Genomic DNA, 21,587 nt, shown 5'->3' on the forward strand with positions numbered 1-21,587 from the left:
AGGACAGACACCCATAGGTGAAGATGGCCTCTGAGCATCAGGGCACAGTATAATGATTGCAGTTAATAATGAAGACCTTGAGTTATCGAGGAGTGACTGAGATTGTAGACAAATCTACATACGTGTTTCCTTTTCTTCCTGGGCTTCCAGCTACTCTATCTTTCCCAGCCTTCCTATGCCCATAACACTGTATTTTTTCTAGTCAGTAAGATGTTAACAGAAGGGAAATATATTTCCTATAGTTCTGACCCATCAAGTCTTCTACAAGACCCTCCAATGCTCTTCCCCAATCTACTGTCTGGGTATTGATGCTTAGTATGATTTGGAAAGCCACATTTTGAAGATAGCAGAGATTCTGTCAGCCTGGATTTTGAATGACTGTGATAATCAAACTTCCATTGCCTCTTATCTGGAACTCCTGTTTTGGCCTTTACTTGAGTGAGTGAAAGACAAACTTAGGTTTTGTCAAGCCACTGAATGTGCTGTAGAGTCCACTAGCCACTAGCTACATATGTCTTATAATATTTCAGATTTAGCTAGTTCAGCCAAGGAGGTGAATTTTTTTAAATTAATTAATTAATTTTTTATTTTTGGCTGCGTTGGGTCTTTGTTGCTGCGCGTGGGCTTTCTCTAGTTGCGGTGAGCGGGGTCTACTCTTTGTTGCAGTGCGCGGGCTTCTCATTGCGGTGGCTTCTCTTGTGGTGCACGGGCTCTAGGCGCGCGGGCTTCAGTAGTTGTGGCACATGGGCTCAGTAATTGTGACTCATGGGCTTTAGAGCGCAGGCTCAGTAGTTGGGGCCCACGGGCTTAGTTGCTCCGCAGCATGTGGGATCTTCCCGGACCAGAGCTCGAACTTGTGTCCCCTGCATTGGCAGGCAGATTCTTAACCACTGTGCCACCAGGGAAGTCCAAGGAGGTGAATTTTTAATTTTATTACATTTAAATTTAAATAGCTGTATGTGGTGTGTGAGTACCATGTTAGCGCAGTTCTAGTAGGGCTTGGCTACATTTATTTTTCCATTTGAAGAAGGCTTGGACTAAGTAATGGCAGTTTTACCCAATAAAACAAGAGCCTGTATCTTATACGTGGCATAGAATATCCTCAGTAATGTGTCCTTTGTGAACTTCCCCAGCATCCCTTTAACCATGCTTCACCTCATATGTGGTGCCACATTCACTCCCAAATTATTAATACTGTTTTTCTAACCCGTGCCCTTCCTCTCTGCCTCTTCTGCCTGACATGCTTTTCTCCTTCATGGCCATTGGCAAATCGCCTCTCATCTTTCAAAATTTAGAGCTCACGTCACCTTTCCTAAGAATACTTCTATTTTATTTTTTTTGGTTGCCCTGGGTCTTCGTTGCTGTGTGCAGGCTTTCTCTAGTTGTGGCGAGCAGGTGCTACTCTTCGTTGTGGTGCGTGGGCTTCTCACTGCAGTGGCTTCTCTTGTTGCGGAGCACAGGCTCTAGGCCTGCGGGCTTCAGTAGTTGCAGCACGTGGGCCCTAGAGCACGTGGACTTCAGTAGTTGTGGTGCATGGGCTCAGTAGTTGCGGCACGGTGCTCTAGAGTACAGGCTCAGTAGTTGTGGCACATGGGCTTAGTTGCTCTGCGGCATGTGGGATCTTCCCGGAACAGGGATCAAACCCATGTCCCCTGCATTGGCAGGTGAATTCTTAACCACTGCACCACCAGGGAAGTCCCATGAATACTTTTGTGACACATTCCAGGATGAATTGCTCATTTTCTCCTTCGTGTTGCGCTGAAACCTTCTAGATTTCTATTATGTCACCTACAACACTTCATTGCATTTATTTGTTATTGCATTTCTCTCTTTTCCTATTAGACTGGAGGCTTTTGAGAATGGACTATGTCTATTAATATTTGTTCTTATAGCACTTCGGACATCAATTACAATGTAAATCATCATTAAAAGATACATGAATAGGAAGTTTGGGAAAGAGAATTCTATAATAATCTTCTACTATTCCCCTTCTTTGATTTGCATTATCTCCTAAGAAGTTAAGAACTGATTAAGGCTGGACCAGTGTTTTCTGCCCTGTATTTATATTCAGAAAGATCTACCTCTGATACTTTACCCTCAGTGAGCACACAATCAATGGTTATGGTTTACAGAATGAAACTACAATTGCACATTGCATTTCTTTCTCTGTTAATCTCAGACTACATGTCACAAAATCTCCAAGTCTCTGATGTAACTAAAATGAATACTGGAAATTAGCAGATCAGATCATGACATATACGGCATATGATCAATATGTTGTATGGGTCAATTTCATTGATATATTTTATCTTGTTACTAAGAAATGGTTGTAATGAAAACAACACATTTTAAAGCTTAGAGAAAGACTTGAATTAAAATTTCTGGTTATATTTCAATATTTCCCATCTTTTGGGGCAATGGCAAATCTTTGAAAAAATGGAGCCACTCATTGAATGCTTCACTATTTGATGAACTTGAAGAATAACTCAAATCTTCACACTTTTCTATTATTTCCATTTATTCCTGTAGGTCTGTGCTTCCCTCTGAGATAATGTCTTGTATGTAAGTCTGCTGGCAATAAATTCTTTCAGGTTTTGTCATTTGTATTTATTTTATTTTAGCTTTTGTTCACTTTTACCCTTTTTGTATTTGCCTTTATTTTTAAAGGTTATTTAATGGTATAGACTTCTAGGTTGGCAGCTCTTTTTCTTTCAGCTCCTTAAAGAAACTGACATAGTTTCTATTCAAAAGTCTACTGTCATTTTTATTTTTGTTCATTTGAAGGTAATATGTGTTTTTCCTGCTGATTTTATTTGCTCTTTTGTCGGTGAACTAAAGTAATTTGACTCTATTATACCTATTTATTTATTTTTTAAAATTCTTACATGGGGCTTGCTGAATATCTTGTATTTGTGTGTTGTTGCTTTTTATCAGATTTGGAAAATTTTCATACCACTTTTATTTGAACAGGGGACATTTTCTTCTCCTCTTCTGAAACTCCAATGACGTTTGCGTTAGAACTTTTGAATACGTCTCACATGTGTCTTATGCAGTCTTCTGGTTCAGTTCTTCAGTTTGGATATTTTTCTGTTGAATAGTTTCTTTTACTAATCCTGTGTTCCACTGTGTTCAATCTTCTCTTTAATTATCCAATGAGTTTTTAGTTTCAGATATTATATTTTTTAGATCTTAAATGTCAATGTGAGTCATTTTTTTCTAATGTACCATTGAAATATTTTAACTTTTCATTCATTTTGCCCATCTTTTCTTTTATATCATTGAACATGCTAATAATAGTTATTTTGAAAACCTCATCTGCTAAGTCTATTATCTTTAATATCCCTAAGGTCTTTCATTGATTGTTTTTTCTCTTGGTTAATATTTGCTGGTTTTTCCACCTTCACTTATCTGGTAAATTTTTATTTTACCTTCTGGACCTTGTGGATGATATATTGTAGATGCTCTAGATTTTGTTATTAATCTCTAGGGAGAGTTATATTTTGTTTTGATAAGAATTTCAGTTGTGGGAGGATTACCTTGATTCTGAGACTTGCTTTTAGGCTTCATTAGGATGGAGCCATTGCACTTTTGTTCTTACTCTTAGAGAGCAGACCTTACTTCTTTTTTAAAAACTTTACTGAGATATACTTGACATATAACATTGTGTAAGTTTAAGGTGTACAGTCTATTGATGGGATACACTTATATATTGCAAAATGATTATCACCCTAGCATTAGTTGACACCTACATAAAGTCACGTAATAGTTATTTCTTTTTTGCGGTGAGAACACTTAAGATTTACTCTCTTACCAACTTTCAAGTGTATGACACATTATTGTTAAGTATAATAATAATGCTGTACATTAGATCCCCAGAACTTATTCATCTTATACCTGGAGGTTTATACCCTCTGATCAAAATTTCCGCATTTCTCCTACTCTGCTCCCACACTCCCTGCACCCCCCATAACCACCATTCTGCTCTCTATTTTTATGAGTTTGGCATTTTTAGATTCCATGTATAAGTGATATCCTACAGTATTTGTCCTTCTGTGTCTTGTTTCACTTAGCATAATGTCCTCAAGGTCCATTCTCTGCAGTTGTAAATGGCAGAATGTCCTTATTTCTCATTATTATACAATCATATTCCATTGTATAAATATATACCACATTTTCTTTATCAGTTCATCTGTTGATGTACACTTAGGTTGTTTCCATATCTCGGCTATTGTGAATAACGCCACAGTGAACATGGGAGAGTAGATATCTCTTTGAGAGCCTGTTTTCATTTCTTTTGGATATGTACCCAGCAGTGGGATTGCTGGATCATATGGTATTTCTAATTTTTTTGAGGAACCTCAATACTGTTTTCCATAGCTGCTGCACCAATTTATATTCCCACCACAGTGCACAAGGATTCCCTTTTCTCCACATCTTCACCAACACTGTTGTATCTTGTCTTTTTGATGGTAGCAATTCTAACAGGTGTGAGGTGATATCTCGTGGTTTTGATTTGATCACTAATCATTTCTCAGATGATTAGTGATGTTCAGCACCTTTTCGTCTACCTATTGGCCATTTGTATGTCTTCTATGGAAAAGTGTCTATTTGGTTCCTCTGCCCATTCTAAAACCAGACTGGTTTTGTTTGTTTGTTGTTTTTTTGCTATTGAGCTGTATAACTTCCTTATATATTTTGGATATTAGCCCCTTATCAGGGGTTAAATTACTAATTTTAGCTTTTGTTTCTTGTGCTTTTGGTGTCATACCCAAAAAATTGTTGCCAAGACTAATCTCAAGAAGCTTTTTCTCTATGCCTTCTTCTAGGAATGTTATGGTTTCAGGTTTTATGTTTTAAGTCTTTAATCCATTTTGAGTTGATTTTTGTGAGTGGCATCAGATAGGGTTCCAATTTCATTCTTCTGCATGTGGTTAACCAGTTTTCCCAGCACCATCTTTTGTAGAGACTATCTTTTCTCCCATTGAGTATTCTTGGCCTCCTTGTCAAATATTAGTTGACCATACATACGTGGATTTATTTCTGGATTTCAATTCTGTTCCTTTGGTCTTGGTGTCTATTTTTATGCCAGTACCATGTTGTTTTGATTACTATAGTTAGTAGTATAGTTTGAAATCAGGAAGTGTGATGCCTCCAGCTTTCTTCTTCTTTCTCAGGATTGCTATTTGGAGTCTTTTGTGGTTCTATACACGTTTTAAGATTGTTTTTTCTATTTCTGTGAAAAATACCATTGGAATATCTGAAAAAGAGATACAGAAAACAATCTCATTCACAATAGAATAAAAAACAATGAAAATTTTGGAATAAATTTATGCAAGGAGGTGAAAGATCTGTACACTGAAACCTATAAGACGATGATGAAAGAAATTGAAGAAGACACAAATAAATGGAAAGATATATTCATGTTCATGAATTGAAAGAATTAATATTGCTAAAATGTCCATACTACGCAAAGCTATCTATAGATTCAATGCTATCCCTATCAAAATTCCAATGGTAGTTTTTAGGGTAGACTTTACACCCAGTGCATGGTCATTACTCCTACAGCATGGTGCTTCCATGGTCTCAACTGGAAGCCTGAGATGTTTGCAGAGATCTCTTTGCCCTGGTTGGGCCTGAAATCCAAAATTTTCTCAGCACTCTGCAGCCTCAGAAATCTCTGCAGAGCTCTCCAGCCTCCCAGTGGATTTTCTCTGCTAGATCTTTTGGAATCTTACCTTGTAAATATGCAATTTAGGAACTAACCAAGAATCCTAGGGGGGATGTTTTGATAGATTTTGATGCTCCTTACCTTTGGACCCTTCCTATGTAATAACCTATCTGCAAACCCCAGTGTCTTGGAAGCTCCAAATTTTAATCTCTGTTTACACAACCCAGCAAGAATACCACTCTTCTTGGGCTTTATTTCTCTGTGCCATAGTTTAGGAAGTCTTCTCAGGGAGAAAACCAGGATAAATGTGGTACATTCACCTTCATGCTTCCCTTCTTTCAATGACCAGAGCCTTGTGTTGATTGTTAAAAACTGTCTGAAAATAGTTATTTAATACACTTTGTCTAGTTGCTTATGGTAGGAGGTAGATTTGATAACAGACACTCTGCCATAACCAAAACCAAAGACCCTACCAATATCTCTTATTTCCATGGCCGTTCCTTGTCTATGCCAAGGTCTCATATTTTCTTTCTTGTTTCTTAACATTTTCCTCATTCTTCATAAGATTTACTTGCTTTCTCTCAAGAGTAAAAGCATTGTACCCACTTTTTCTATGAATAGGTGACCTTAGACAAGTTACTTAACCTTCCTGATTCTTATTTTATTCATCTAAAACAATCGCATAATAGGCAATGTTTCTCACATTGTGTTCCATGTACCACCTACATCTGAGTTATCTAGGAAAGACTGTTAAAAATATAAATCCCTGAGGTCTTTCAAGATTTTCCGGAACAGAATCTTGGCTAGGTGGACCCTGGGGATTTGCCTTTTTACCAAGCTGTATGGATGGTCCTTATGTAGACTAAAGTTTGAGAACACTGTGATAAGGCCACTGTGAAGAATAAATAAGTCATATTTTATGAAGCACCTGAAATATAAGTGCTTAATAAATGCTAGTTTTCATCTCACTATCTTTCAACCCATACATTTTAGAAAAATATTTTAAATAGATATGCCAATATATGGAATATTTGGAAGCTAGTCAGAGAATAGAATTATATACAAATGATTGCTGCTATTAACTAAAATACTCCATAATCCAGCTTTTTTTTTTTTTCCTAATTCAAAACCATTTTTGATATTCTAGTTCCTTTGAATTTGTATATAAATTTAATTTTTTGGCTTTTTTAATGACATACAGTTGACTTACAATATTATATTAGTTTCAGGTATACAACATAGTGATTAGATATTTTTATAGACTAGACTCCAAAAAAAGGTGCTACAATATACTGACTATATACCCTGTAATCCAGCTTTTTTTGTTATCTATTGTACCATGCAATAAAAGAGAAGTTCAGCTTTAAATTTGATATAAAATATTGAACTGAAAAGTCAGTAGTCAGAATCCATCAAAATATTTCAACCTGGTGATATATATTGAAGGGTTACTATTTCTTCTCTTCCCCAGAAAATCGAAAGGGAAACTAATATTCAACAAGAACATACACAGTGTATGAAAAAAGGGAGCCAAATACACGTTGTTCTGACTTGTGATTTTTCAAAGTGAATTCTAGTAAAGGAAGAAAATAACAGAAACTGAAAGAGTAGAGTGAGGTCCAACTTCACAGTTCCACACAGAGCTAATTGTCGTAATTGTTGTAAGTGATTTAGAGGTTCTTAACATTCATTAAAGTAAAATAAAAATGAATAACCTCCTAAGTAATATCCTCCTTGGCTTAATGACAAAAAGAATCAATTGTATGCAACATTTAACATGCGTTTTTAGAAAATTGGCTTCCTTTTTAGAAATGGCATCCAGGACATAGCTGCAAGGCAATCACCATCAATTACCCAATTATTTCTGTTTTAGTTATAGCATAATTCTCACTGGAAATAGATTACACTGTTGGGGCTTTAAGGTGATAATTAATCGTGCAACTCCTGCCCCCAGTACAAGCTTGGAATCAAATGAGAATATTTGCCAGGGATAAGATGGACAGGGATCAAAATTCTAGACTTATTTTTTATTTTTTTAAAGGAATTCCTTTATTTTTATTATTTATTTATTTATTTATTTTTGGCTGTTTTGGGTCTTCGTTTCTGTGCAAGGGCTTTCTCTAGTTGCGGCAAGTGGGGGCCACTCTTCATCGCAGTGCACAGGCCTCTCACTATCGCGGCCTCTGTTGCTGCGGAGCACAGTCTCTAGATGCACAGGCTCAGTAGTTGTGGCTCACGGGCCCAGTTGCTCTGTGGCATGTGGGATCTTCCCAGACCAGGGCTCGAACCCGCGTCCCCTGCATTGGCAAGCGGACTCTCAACCACTGCACCACCAGGGAAGCCCTAGACTTATTTTTAGTAAACATAGATCAGGAAAAGTTTCTTGGATCTATAGCCACAACTGGGCTTTCTACTACCTTTATCCCAATTGGAACAATATAGCTGAAGGAGAATTTGGATCTGTCAAATAGGTTCACTTACCCAGGATTATTGCCCCACACCTGTTGAACCCTATTAGTGGTGACTGAGAGAGGCAGGCCTATAGACTTGCATCGAGAAGAAATTTCTTGGTCCTGACCTATGTGTGCTTATCTGAAGGATGTAGGCACAGAGCACAATTTGCCCCTCATGGGCAGGGGTATGAATAAACAGAATGAGGTAGCACTTGAATCAAACATGTTTGTTTCCTTTACCAAATATCATGCCATACATTTTTACTTTAGGATCAAAGTAGGAAGTTGGGGTGTAAGGATAATAATTTATAATACTTAGGATTAAATATGAAGATTTTTTTAGGACAGAGCACTGTACTTCCTTGTCCACCTCTCTACTTCCCATAGATCTGTCCACTCTACTGCCTAGTAGAATTTAAAACAACTAAGAGAACTTAGAATAAATGTATAAAAACTAAATGGTATCATCATAATACACAAATACTCATGCCTATACTGCATCCATACTTGGACAGACTTAAATGTAGATATGTATGTGCATACTACTATTTGCAATAGCCAGGACATGGAAGCAACCTAAATGTCCATTGACAGATGAATAGATAAAGAAGACGTGGCACATATTTACAATGGAATATTACTCATCATAAAAAGAAATGAAATTGAGTTATTTGTAGTGAGGTGGATGGACCTAGAGTCTGTCATACAGAGTGAAGTAAGTCAGAAAGAGAAAAACAAATACCGTATGCTAACACATATATATGGAATCTAAAAAAAAAAAAAAAGGTACTGATGAACCTAGTTGCAGGGCAGGAATAAAGACGTAGACATAGAGAATGGACTTGAGGACACGGGGTGGGGAGGGGGAAGGGTAAGTTGGGTCAAAATGAGAGTAGCATCGACCTATATACACTACCAAATGTAAAACAGATAGCTAGTGGGAAGCAACAGCATAGCACAGGGAGATCAGCTCAGTGCTTTGTGACCACCTAGAGGGGTGGGACAGGGAGGGTGGGAGGGAGGCTCAAGAGGGAGGGGATATGGGGATATAAGTATATGCATAGCTGATTCACTTTGTTATACAGCAGAAACCAACACAACATTGTAAAGCAATTATACTCCAATAAAGATCTATTTTTTAAAAAAGATATGTATGTGCATACTATATTACTAAAGCCCTCTTACGTGGACTACAGTTATATGTGTAACCCCCATATGCATTTACCTTTGAACTTCAAATGAAGTTGGCTGAAACCGCATCGAATGATCAGTGGCAGAGAACCTGCATGTGTATATATATGATTGGGCACCGATGTTGGGGAAGTGATGTCTGCATCATCCTGGTCATCTCTGGTGCTGAGATCTGTCTTCTGATCGATCAGTTTAGTGGCTGGATTATCCTATTCTACCAAGCATGCTGTCCCATTCCATGATACGTACATTGAAAGCCACATCTTTCTCTCATTTCCACCAAAACTATAAAAATGAAAACATTCCCATGAGGTATTTTAGTGGATTCAGTCTCGGATGCTTTTCTGAGAGTTTGTGAAGATGGAGATAGTTTATATAGTCGTGAAAGTAAACTAAAATTGAATATTTGCTTTCCTTCTTTTACAAATCTTTTTATTATCAACACTACCTTAATTTCCATTCTCCTCTCCTCCTTTCCTTTTTCTCTTTTCCAAGTGTCCTTTCCCTGAGGAATAAACTCTACTCCTCCCCAAATTATTTTTAATTTTTTCTTGAAGTTTTCTCCAGCTCCCATTCTGAAACTCATGCCCAGGCCATCAAAGTCAAGGCTATGGGCTGCTTCCTTATGGTCTTATTTCTCTGAGCATCTGCAAGGATATGAGAGCAGAGGAACCACGTGAAGATTCATTTCCCCAGTGATATGAACTATACCATAAGTAGGTAGAAGCAAATTCCCCCTGTTTAGGTTTAAATGTTAATCTTTTTCAACTTTATTATATATAAGTTGGATATCTATAACTCTATTATTAAAGGGTCGTTAATTTCCACTTGCACACAATTAGCCATAGCTCTATAATTTGATAAATGTAATCACAAGCCCCTAAAGTCTCCATAGGAATATGATTCCTTATCTAGTTTTAATTATATTCCTAGGATAAATTGTATGATCTCAGCATATCAGGATGCCTCACCATTATGGGACAGAACAACAAAATTGCCATAGCCTGACATATGATTCTTGATATTTCTACAACTACAACTAGAATTATTTCTTTTACATGGAAGTGGTTTTCAGACAGACATCTCTAAGGTAAATAGATTATATGATCTTTTTCTAAGAACAGGTTTTGATCAGGAAATAGCAGAGCAGACTACAAGAACTCTGAATCCTTGAAAGGAAATGACATCTTGAAAGGATGTCGTTCAGTAAGAAGTGAGTTAAGGAAGCAGTCAGGAGTGCTATGCCAGATTTCTCCTGCCATACAATTGGGCTGAAAGCTGCCTTCATCTAACTTCTTAGCATTTTTTGGGTAGACTTAACTCTAGTCTCTTTACTTCTGATAATAGAAAGTTTTCAAACATAAGTCTGGGTTATATTTTCACTCAGTAACTTTCGATAAATATTTTCTTTCATCTTTGCATTTTGTAGTTTGATCCAAAATCAATAATTTGGATACAGACATACCAAACCACATAACTGAGAGGTTTCCTAAAGAGATTGGCAGAGTAATTTCCTAAAGTACCTGGTAACTGCCAAGAAAACACTTGCTGTGTCTGAGAATGCTGATGAGAGCGTCCTTTTCTAACCCTATCCTAAACAGAATGGAAAAAAATGTTTCCTCTTGATTGGAGAAAAAGGTCAGTAAATTTGTAACATTCTTTGGCAATTTTCAGCTTTCCTGTTGGTTAGTTATATCCCTTTGTTTTTAATATTGTATATGTAGAGATTAGATGGAAAAAGAAAAGAAACAGCTTTGGTAACTTTTAACTGTCAGTGGGATTCCAGAACGAAAACTAGTATTTTTCTATCAAATGTTGAGAAGTAGTTAAAAAGCCCCAAATTGGCAGCTAAGAAATAAGTAGCACAATTGCTTAAAATTCAAGACTAGTTTTAAAAGTTTTTCTAAAGCTCTGTTAGCATGACGCTAAGAATCACCTGGATGTTTATTAAATATACAGATTTGTGGGTCTACCCCAGGCCTCCTGAATCTGACCCTCCAGTGAAAGGGCCCAGGAATCTGTGTGTTTAACGAGCATTCCCCATGATTCTTATAAGGTAAATTTTTAATACACTTTAAGAGTGAGGGATGCATAAGAATCTCTTGAGTGTGTCCCCCAGATAGATTACTCCTCAAACCAAGATACTGACACATATTCCCCCATACCTAAGCAAACCACTAGCACTAATCGGATATATTGTGTCCCTCAGGTGTTTTGCTGGGTAAATCTAGGATGTCAGCTGCTATTGAGTAAGATTAATACTAGAAAGAGCTCTAAAAAAACCACTAGAGGCTAGGAAGGAAAATTATTTTCCATATTTTTTATTTTTCATGATGTTTATTCTGAAGTATCACTACTAAATTTAGCATCCCTTCTTTGCTGCCCCCGTTACTTTCTAAACTCTTTAAGGGTAGAGATAGTTCTCTAGTCATCTTTGTATCTCCAGCCCTAACACAAGGTTTGGTACATTTGTTATTGAATAAGTGAATGACTTGGTAAATACTAAAATTGCTGTGTTAAATAGTTTTAATGAAAAAAACGTTGGTGCCTAAGGGTGAGATGTTCTTGGCATACATGCATAAATAGCAAGTACGTACCAAGTGAAGGCATTGCAAAACTGAGGCTTAAACTGCAAAAAGAAAAGGCACAAGGTGACAGTTTTGTGACAGTGGCTATACACATCTGATTCTATTGCTTAGACAAGTGAAAATTTCCCCATCTGGGTCTTTACTTCAAATTAACCTTCATCTCCAGCAGCAGGAGCAATTATTTGGACCTGCATTTAGAGACAGGAAAAGGAAAGAGATTCTTCTTTTATGCCTCATTAGGCCACAGAATAAGTAACACAATACAAATGTCCCTGAAAGGATTAATGATACAGCTCAAGATAGCTACTATTTGTTCTAATTTGAAATAAGATCATCATTTTCTCTGATCTTCGGATCTGGGGATGAGCAAGGATCACAGCTGAACAGTAAGTAAAGAAGCAACTGGAGAGAGTTGAAATCATCCTGAAGTCGGCTATTACCAGTTCATCCAGCACTGCTTCCCAATTTTACACCTTCCTGGAAGCAGTAGTCACAGGGCTGCATGGTACAGTTCCAATATTGAATGGTAAACTATTGTCCTAAAGACTATGAGTACTTTGGGCATGTTAATAGAATCATGTAAGGGGCCATTTGGAGATTTTGAGAACCTAAGCAGTTGTGTAGATATTGGGTGAAATTGTTTTTGGCTGGCGTGCTCCAGTTCCTACAAAATTCTCCCTATTTAGCGATACAGATAAAAGAGAGCTTAATATATGCAAGGATAATTATTCACAAGAGAATCCACTTAAAGCTGCAACAAAAATTTCATGGTATAAAAGGAGAAAAGGTTTCAATTGAGACTTTATCTTGAAAAAATGGAGTTATAGTAGTGAAAATAATGTCTTTCTCATAAATAAAATAATTTTGGTTATAAAGACAACTAGGGCTAGTTATAGAAAATAGCAAGTTTTTCTTTTTTAACAACCATGATTCTGCCAAAAGTGTATGAGAGCACAATGCAACATCCTTTCAGGTTTAATTAACTTTCAAAGGATAATCTTTTTGAAGGTTACTTTTGAGAAATATTCATGGATGTATCAGTTTTTTCAGTGACTTTTATTGTTATGTTGATATTCGAATCTTTCTCCTTCAAAATGCCTGCTGTGTCATCAACCTCGCCTTTGCTCTCTTCTACAATTTTGAGCTGCCTAATGAGGCCAAGATCCTTATATGTCAGTGGCTTTGTGTGTGGTTTGCACTGTTTTGCAGTACTACTCTTGTTCATCACTTGAAATTCTGAAACTTTTCTGAGATGTATAGTTTTGCTTGGCAAAGGATTTGCGTTATATTTACAGACTAATGATCAAATACATTGATTTAATGGTTAGAGATAGATATGAATTTTCAGAGAGAGGGGATGTGGAGAACAGACTAATTTTATAAATGATCAACTCAGTAGACCATTAGAGAAAATTGTCATGTTATGATGGCTTTTGCTTTCCTGTTGTGAAGACTCAGATAATAAAATTGATAATGAGGAACTTCTGTATTATCACTGTCTTCACTTTATAGGTGATTAAAATGCAGCTCAGAGAAGTTCAGTGACTTAAGGCAACACAGTAAGTAAATACTCTCCCCTAATCCATGCTCCTTATGCAAAGGAGAGGATAGAATGGGGGGCTAAGAGTGAATCTGTTTCCCCTTGGTTGGCAGCAATTTGGATTACTGTAATAAGAAACAGTTTCTTCATAGGCCCCATCACTCTGTACAGATGTTAGGATTTCTGAGTAGTCTAACGTTCCAGACTCATGTATTTTCTTCTGCAGTTGATTTTGGCCTCCATAGAAAGTGAATGCTGATCCCATGTCCGAGAATTCCTCTTGAGAAGATTGAATAGATTAATGGAAAGAGCTTTGAACTGAGAATCAAGATTTATGGGGTCTAAGTTTAGCTCTGATGCTGATGAATTGTCAAAAATCAAGTATGACCTTGGGCAAGTTGCTTTCTCATTCCGAACCTTGGTTTCCTAAACTTTGAGATAAATGAAGATCCTGAAATCATTTATCACTAAAGCCCTTTCCATGGCAGAATTCCACATGTCTGCCTATCACCTGCAATCCACCACAGGCCTGTAATAGACAAATACTGGCTACTAGTAAGTACTTAATTTGTTGATATGTGCAAAACATTTGGTACATAGGAGAACTTCAGTAAACACTGGTTCCTTCTGTCCATCTCCGCCTTCTCCACACACACAAGATGTAAAACACATTTGCTCTCCCTTCACTGGGAGAACTTAGAGATGCAAGTGGTTAAGAAAAAAAAAAAAACTATTAATTGAAATGGGCTTACATACCTACTTTTAAGCAATGCATGTTTAAAAGGGCAAATCTTGAGACTGTCATCAGTTGTATATGCAACCACTTGGAAGTCCCTGAACAAAGTGCTAGTGTGATTATGTCTAACTTGGCATCTTTTTACTGACCTTGGACTTTAGGCCATCGCTTGGCTCTCTTGTTATTCTCAGAAAGCTTGGTGTTTGTATTTCCAAAGATAATGTAGGGGATCAGATCTACTTTTTAAAAGATATTCTTAGTGTTCCATTCTCTCACTTCTTTCAGACAGGCCAAACTGAGGATTCCCTTAGGAGGACTGGATATTGGTCCTCTTGGCTGATGTTCATGGCTTCTTCTAGACTTCCTTTAGCAGCTCAGTTCCTATTATTTTTATCTATCTATCTGTCTGTCTATCTATGCATCTATCTATCCATCTACCTATCATCTATCTACTACCTACCTATCCCTATCTATCTGTGCCTGTACCTAACACTGATACCAAATATTATTTTCTTGATCTGGACCTGTGTAGAAAGCTCACAAATAGGTTTTCAGAGAGAAGAGTAAGCCAATTACTTTAGCCATTTTGTTCAGTTATCTTTCAGAGTATCTTAATTAAATTCGATTTAATGAAGTGAGTTCCTACCATGTGCTCTTGCATATAATTTCTTTTGAAGAGATCCAGACAAAATGGTTCCTGTTCTCAGAGCTCAAATTCTAATTACTCAGAAAATGTAAAGCTGTCCAGGGATGGAATCCAAAGCCAGGTCAGTCTCCAAGTGGGCACCATTCCACTTCACTGTCTCTTGTCACTGCCATTCTGCGATTCTGGCAGCTGCATAGCAGGGTTCTTTAGGCAGGATTTGGGTTGAAAGACAGGAGGTATGCCTCTGGTCTGGCAGTTGAGTGGTTTAAGAATCTGCTTGTGGGGTTTTCCTGGTGGCGCAATGGTTGAGAGTCTGCCTGCCAATGCAGGGGACACGGGTTCGAGCCCTGGTCTGGGAGGATCCCACGTGCCGCGGAGCGACTGGGCCCGTGAGCCACAACTACTGAGCCTGCGCGTCTGGAGCCCGTGCTCCGCAACAAGAGAGGCCGCGATGGTGAGAGGCCCGTGCAGCGCGATGAAGAGTGGCCCCCGCTTGCCGCAACTAGAGAAAGCCCTTGCACAGAAACGAAGACTCAACACAGCCAAAAATAAAATAAAAAAAAAAAAAAGAATCTGCTTGTCTTCAAGGTTTGGGATAGTGACCCGTTACAAGTGACCAGAAACCTAAAAGTGGTCAGGAGTAGACGGGTCCATTGAAGGTTGGAGAAGCAGATAGACCTCAGAAGAAGAGGTCAAATTGGAGTGGGAGGTGAGTTTTAGATACATTAAGATCCAGGCACCCAGAGTACAGAGTCTGAAACTAGTATAAATGGGAAGCTGTTTTAATCTAGGTCCTTCAGACAACCATCCTTGCCATTACTGCCTTTGTTGCTCACATGATTAGGGAATTTAAACCTACTCCATAATCATGGTGCAAAAGAATAGATAGTAGCTCCTGAGAGTGGCTATTTTTTGTTTGTTTGTTTTATACAGCAAATGTCAAATATCACCTGCAATATTTTAAATGGTCATCCAAAGACAGACATTTTCCTGTTTCAAATAAACGCATCTTTGACACATACATGGACTTTAGCGTAAATCATTATTTCACTACATTGAGTGAGAGAGTCCATAGAGCAAAGCTGTTTCCTTCTTCTTTGAATGCTGTGGTCCCTGGCATAGACCCATAGGCCCTGGCTCACGACAGATTCTCTGTACAAATTTTTTTTGAACTGAGATGATTAGGTTCTGATTGTTAAGAGCAAATCAGATCAAGCCATTTCTGTTATGAAACACTGTTGTTGGCCTTAAGCCATCACTTTCCCTGAGTTGGAAACTTTACTTGATCATTAATGACTTTTGGGGAAGCTATTAGTCCAGAACCCTGTAGAGCAACTTCTGGGGCTGCTGGGCACTGCACATCTGTCACTCCTCTTTGACAATCTGCAAGATGCAACTACAGCATCTGTAGAGAGTGGGTTAATAACTGTCCTGCTTTGTGTGAGAATTACCAAGGTAGAACAGGAGGCTCAACACAGAGTCTGTACTTGCTTAGCATGCTGGCTGGAATTAAACACCTCATTTGAAAACCAAGACACAAAAGGAAGGAAATGGAACAAATCCCTTGCTTTCAACTGCATTGCAGATAGGACAGAGTGAGGCTTCAGTGTCGAATTCTGCCTGGATTGTTCTGAATCTAAATGGTTCATCTCTTACAGGAGAGTGGTTGAGTTATTTTGATGTTTGAGACTAGGTAGAAATACCAACTGTATCAGCTAATTTATTCTTACATTCAACCACTCATTTGCCAAATACATATTTGACACCCATTACATGCTACAGATGAAGCAGAGAGTAAGACAAACAAATCCCCTATCCTCATGGAGCTCATATTCTGGTAGAAATGAATAAATAAATATATCACATAATGTCAGCAATGAATAATAACAACTCAGAGTAATGCTGATATGGTGGTAACATAATGTCTGGTACCAGATATTATGATGACAGTGATAAATAGTGGTCAGGGATGGCATTTCTGAGTAAGTGCTTTTTGGGCAGAGACGTGAATGAAATGAGGGAGAGGACCATGCAGGTATATAAGGAAGAGATTCCTAGCAGCAAAAAGAGAACATTGAGAGGCTCTGAGGTGGGAATAAGCTTGGCATTCTGGGGACAGCAAGAAGATTGGTGAGACTGCATAAAATTTAGTGGGAAAGGGAGATGGGAGGTAGAATAAGAGTAGACATGCGCAGTTCACACAAAGCACGTTTGCTGGGGTAAGCATTTTGCATTTCTCAGTGTGAATAAGAAGGCAGTGGAGGACATAGAAAGGGGGAAATGAAATCTGATTTATGTGTTTAAAGATCACACTGTATGGTAGGCAGAATAATGTTACCTTACATGACAAAGGGAAATTAAAGTTGCAGATGGAATTGAAGTTGCTAATCAGCAGATCTTCAAATAGAGAGATTATCTTGATTTTTCCGGGTGGTCCCAGTGTAATCTCAAGGGTCCTTAAAAGTGGAAGAAGAAGGTAGAAAAGGTCAGAGTGATGTGATGTGAGAAGGACTCGATCCACCACTCCTGGTTTTGAAGATGGACGACTGAGGTCTCAAGCCTCAAGAGTATGAACAGCCTGCAGAAATTGGAAAGGAGAAGGAAGTGGATTCTCCACTAGCTCCTCCAAAAGGGAATGCAGCTGAACAACACCTTGATTTTGGCCCAGTGAGACTCATGTTGGATTTCTGGCTTACAGAAGAGTAACATGATAAATTTGTATTTTAAAAATCACAAAGTTTGTGGTAATTTGTCATAGCAATGATAGAATATTAATACACTCTGGCTTCTGTATGGGGGGATGAACTGTACAATCTAAGCGTGGAAGTAAGGAGTCCAATTAGGTTGCTACTGTGATTTTATAATCTAGAGAAAATGAAGGCGTAGATTAGAGTGACAACGGTGGAGCTGGTGGGAAGTGGTCAGATTTGGAATGTATTTCCAAACGGACAGAAATTGTCTTGAATTATTCCTGGGATTTTGGTCTGAGTCATTGAGTATGAACAACTGGGTGAGTAGCAGTGCTATTTGCTGACATAGGGAAGATTGGGGGAGACATGGTTTAGGGGAGAAAAGCAAGAGTTCTATTTTAGAAATTTAAGTCGGAGATCTCTTTCAGATATCTGAGTGGAGCTGTTGATTAAACAACTGGATAAATTAGTCTGAAGCTCAGGTGATAGGTCAGGGCTAGAAATACAAATTTGGGATGGCAAAACTGCAAAATAGAAAAGACTTTTGTCTTAGATATTGTGGTGCCACCATATCAACCCCGACTGCTTATACTTGAAATGTTATGTGAGAGGAAAGGATGGTTCTATTTTGTTGAGACCATTATTATTTGGAATTCTATAGTAATTGAACTGATATCCTAACTAATCTCCCAAACAGTTCAGTCATTTCATATTCAACATAATTTGAACTACTCAAATTGCCCAAATTAAGTCCAGAGAACAGGGGAATCTAGCTTATTGGGGATAGAGCCATATATCTTTCCTGATCATATGCTCTTGTCTATATTTGCCCGGGAAAACTGGGTGACCAGGACAACTGTGGCTTCAGTGGTTGGTGGGTGTAGGCTTTATCTGCACAGTTGAAAGTGGCTTGTCACAATGTTGACATTTTGAGCAGCTTGATGAAGAAAGAGATGGGAGAATGCACCGCTTCAATTTTAGGACACGCACACATCTCTTCCACTCTTATCCCATTGCTCAGAATTAAGCATGTGGTCTCACTTATCTATAAGGAGATTTCTAGTCTGGGTGGCCATGTGTGCAGCTGAGATGGGAGGGTTCTGTTACTAAAGGATGAAAGAGGAAGTGGACGTTGGGAGACAGTAGTGATTCTCATCCTGGTCCGCTTCTCTGGCCACCCTAACATTTTCATGCATCCTTCTTCCTGCTCCTAGAACACACCCCCCTCCCCTTGGGGGTTGCATCAGCTCAAAGCCCAGTATCTGCAGGTGGTGCATAGTCTTTTCACCATGACTTGGTGCTCTGCTCCTGGCCCAGTGAACTCTAACCTAAAAGACCAGTTAATTGACCCCTCACCAATGTAAAATAGCAAATTTTAGCTGCATAGCTGCAATAGCTGTATAGCTGCAATTAAAATAAACAACCCCGCCCTCCCCACCAAATCTCCCATTTAGAAAAAGGCATAATACAGTAATCACTTTAAAACAATTATCAAATACCACCTGTGAAGGAATACCAAAGACTCCTGTAATAGTTTGCCAGAGCTGCAATAGCAAAATACAACAGAAATTAATTTTCTCACAGTTCTGGAGGCTGGAAGTCCAAGATCAAGGTGTCAGTAGCTTTGGTTTCTTCTGAGGCCTCTCTTCACTGCCTTCTCACTGTGTCCTTTCCTCTGTGCACGTGCATCCCTGGTGTCACTTGTGTGTGTCCAAATTTCCTCTTTTTATAAGGACACCGGTCAGATTGAATTAGGGGCCCACCCTAGGGGTCTCATTTTCAAGGAGGCGTCTAATCACCTCTTTAATAGCCGTATCTCCAAATAGTCATATTCTGAGGTACTGGGGGTTAGGACATCAACGTGTGCATTTTGTGGAGACACAATTCAGCCTATGATTCCTTTCCCCGTCAGTGGAGTAAACTCCTTCTTTAGTTCATCTGGCATACCTGGTTCTGCTCTCTGGGCAGAACTTTCTGGACTAATGTTCTCTGTGTCTCCTCCAGGGCCCAGCTTAGAGTGAGGTGAGGGAGGAGAGGCAGACATTTGCCTCAGATGTAAAATATAAGGGGGCACAAAAAATTTCAATAACCAAGATAAAAATATTTAATAACATTTTAAATAAAAATAATGCAAAAGATCCATGATGAACAAAATATCAATTTTTTAATAAAGATTAATATTACTGGTTTTTCCTTTTGCCTCAGGCTCCAATATGGCTTCCTATAGCACTGTTACTGATCCTGCCATCATTAAAAACTTTGATATTTTATTCAAGGATTTTTTGCACTAATTTTGATTGTCCAAAACATTGCATTAAAATATTATTTATCGCGATTACTGACTATTTTTTGCAACCCCTTAAATTTTTTGTACCTGAGGCCAGTGCTTCTCCCTCATTCTCCTCCCTCCTCCCCCAAACCCTGGCTTTCTCTTCAGGGAACTTTGCCTTGTCCGTTGTCCTTCTTCACTACATTCAAAGTGGACACTGGAAAGATTATCTTTCTTGGTGGCCAAACCACCATCTGCTGGTGCAGGTGCAAAGATCTATAGGTGTTTTAGTGTATAACAGGCTCAAGCTTTGGCCAGCTAGGTTTCCCTTCATTTGGTAGCATAATTCCTTCAAAAACCAAGTCAAATTTCAGTTCTAATTGCTTTCAATCAATCGCATAAGATAGTAGCCAGCAGTCTCGTGTAACAGATTTTTTAAGCATGAAAATTTTAGTCTTTTATTTTCTGTCCTCTCTGCTCTGTCCACCACTACACTGGTCTTTTTCTGCAAGGCACTGAGGCGGTTAAAAAACAGACTTGGGTAGGATGGAAATATCTTTAGTCCAATTTGTGCCACTGTGCCCCCTCCCATCATCTGGCAGAGGGCACTTACTGGGAAGTACTTGAGAAAAGCTTGGGCTTACCTCCTGCTTAGGCTGCTTCTTCAGAATCACCAGAGTAGAGAAGCTACTACCTTTTCAACCCTGTGTGGGTCCAAATATCTAGACCCTGCCCCAAGCCAATTAAAAAGGAAAAAATTTTTAAAAAGCATCTTCCTAAACAGAGCTGAACTTCCATCTCTACTTTCAAGTAGGCTGACTCTTCCTGGAAATCAGCTTACTCTTGCAGGGCTTTGTTGAAAATGGCAAGAAGTAGACAGTATACACTAACATTCTGAAAAATTTCAACACTTTCCTATAGTAGGCTCAGTTAGCATGGGTTTTGATTTCCAAGTTATCACAGGAGACATTGTGGTAGGCAGAATAATGGTCCCTCAAAGATGTCCATGTCCTAATCCCCAGAACCTGTGAATATGTACCCTTACCTGACAAAAAGGAATTAAGGTAGCAGATGGAATTAAGGTTAATAATTAGCTGACCTTCAGAGAGGAAATTTATCCTGGGTCACAACAGTTCTTAAATGTAGATGAGAGGCAAGAAGAGGTTCGAAGTGACTTGACCTGCTGTTCCTGGCTTTGAAAATGGAGGAAGGGGCTAGGAGCCAAGGAATGTAAGCAGCCTCTAGAAGCTGGAAAATGCAAGGCAACAGAGTTTCTCCCAGAGCCTATAGAACAGAACACAGCTGTGCCCACCCCTTGATTTTAGCCCAGCAAGTCCCATTTCAGGTTTCTGACCTCCAGAACTGTATGATAAAAAATTTGTGTTGGTTTAAGCCATTAAATACATGGTAATTTGTTATAGCAGCCATAGACAATGATGAAACATTTTTATTAAATGTTTTACTATTAGGTTTCTAGCCTCAAATTTTTATATCCTTGTTGCCTGCTGCTTAACCATTAAGCTAATGTAATATATGTTCAGTTGTGTTGCATCATTACCCTACTCCTAGGTACCAAATTCTGTATTCATTAGTTCATTGCTTCATAGTGCTGACAAGACCCTAAATAACTGTGGCTTAAACAAGATAGAACTTGATTTCTATTTTACCTAAGTCTGATGAGAAGCATACCAGGGCTGTTACGGCTGCTCCGTGGATTAGTAATGCAGATTTCTCCCTTGTCCCTCTGCCATCCCTAGACATTGCTTCCATTCACATGGATGAAGGAGATTCATCATCATATTTTAG

Source organism: Balaenoptera musculus, chromosome 17, assembly GCF_009873245.2.
Source record: "Balaenoptera musculus isolate JJ_BM4_2016_0621 chromosome 17, mBalMus1.pri.v3, whole genome shotgun sequence".
Classification (NCBI taxonomy): domain Eukaryota; kingdom Metazoa; phylum Chordata; class Mammalia; order Artiodactyla; family Balaenopteridae; genus Balaenoptera; species Balaenoptera musculus.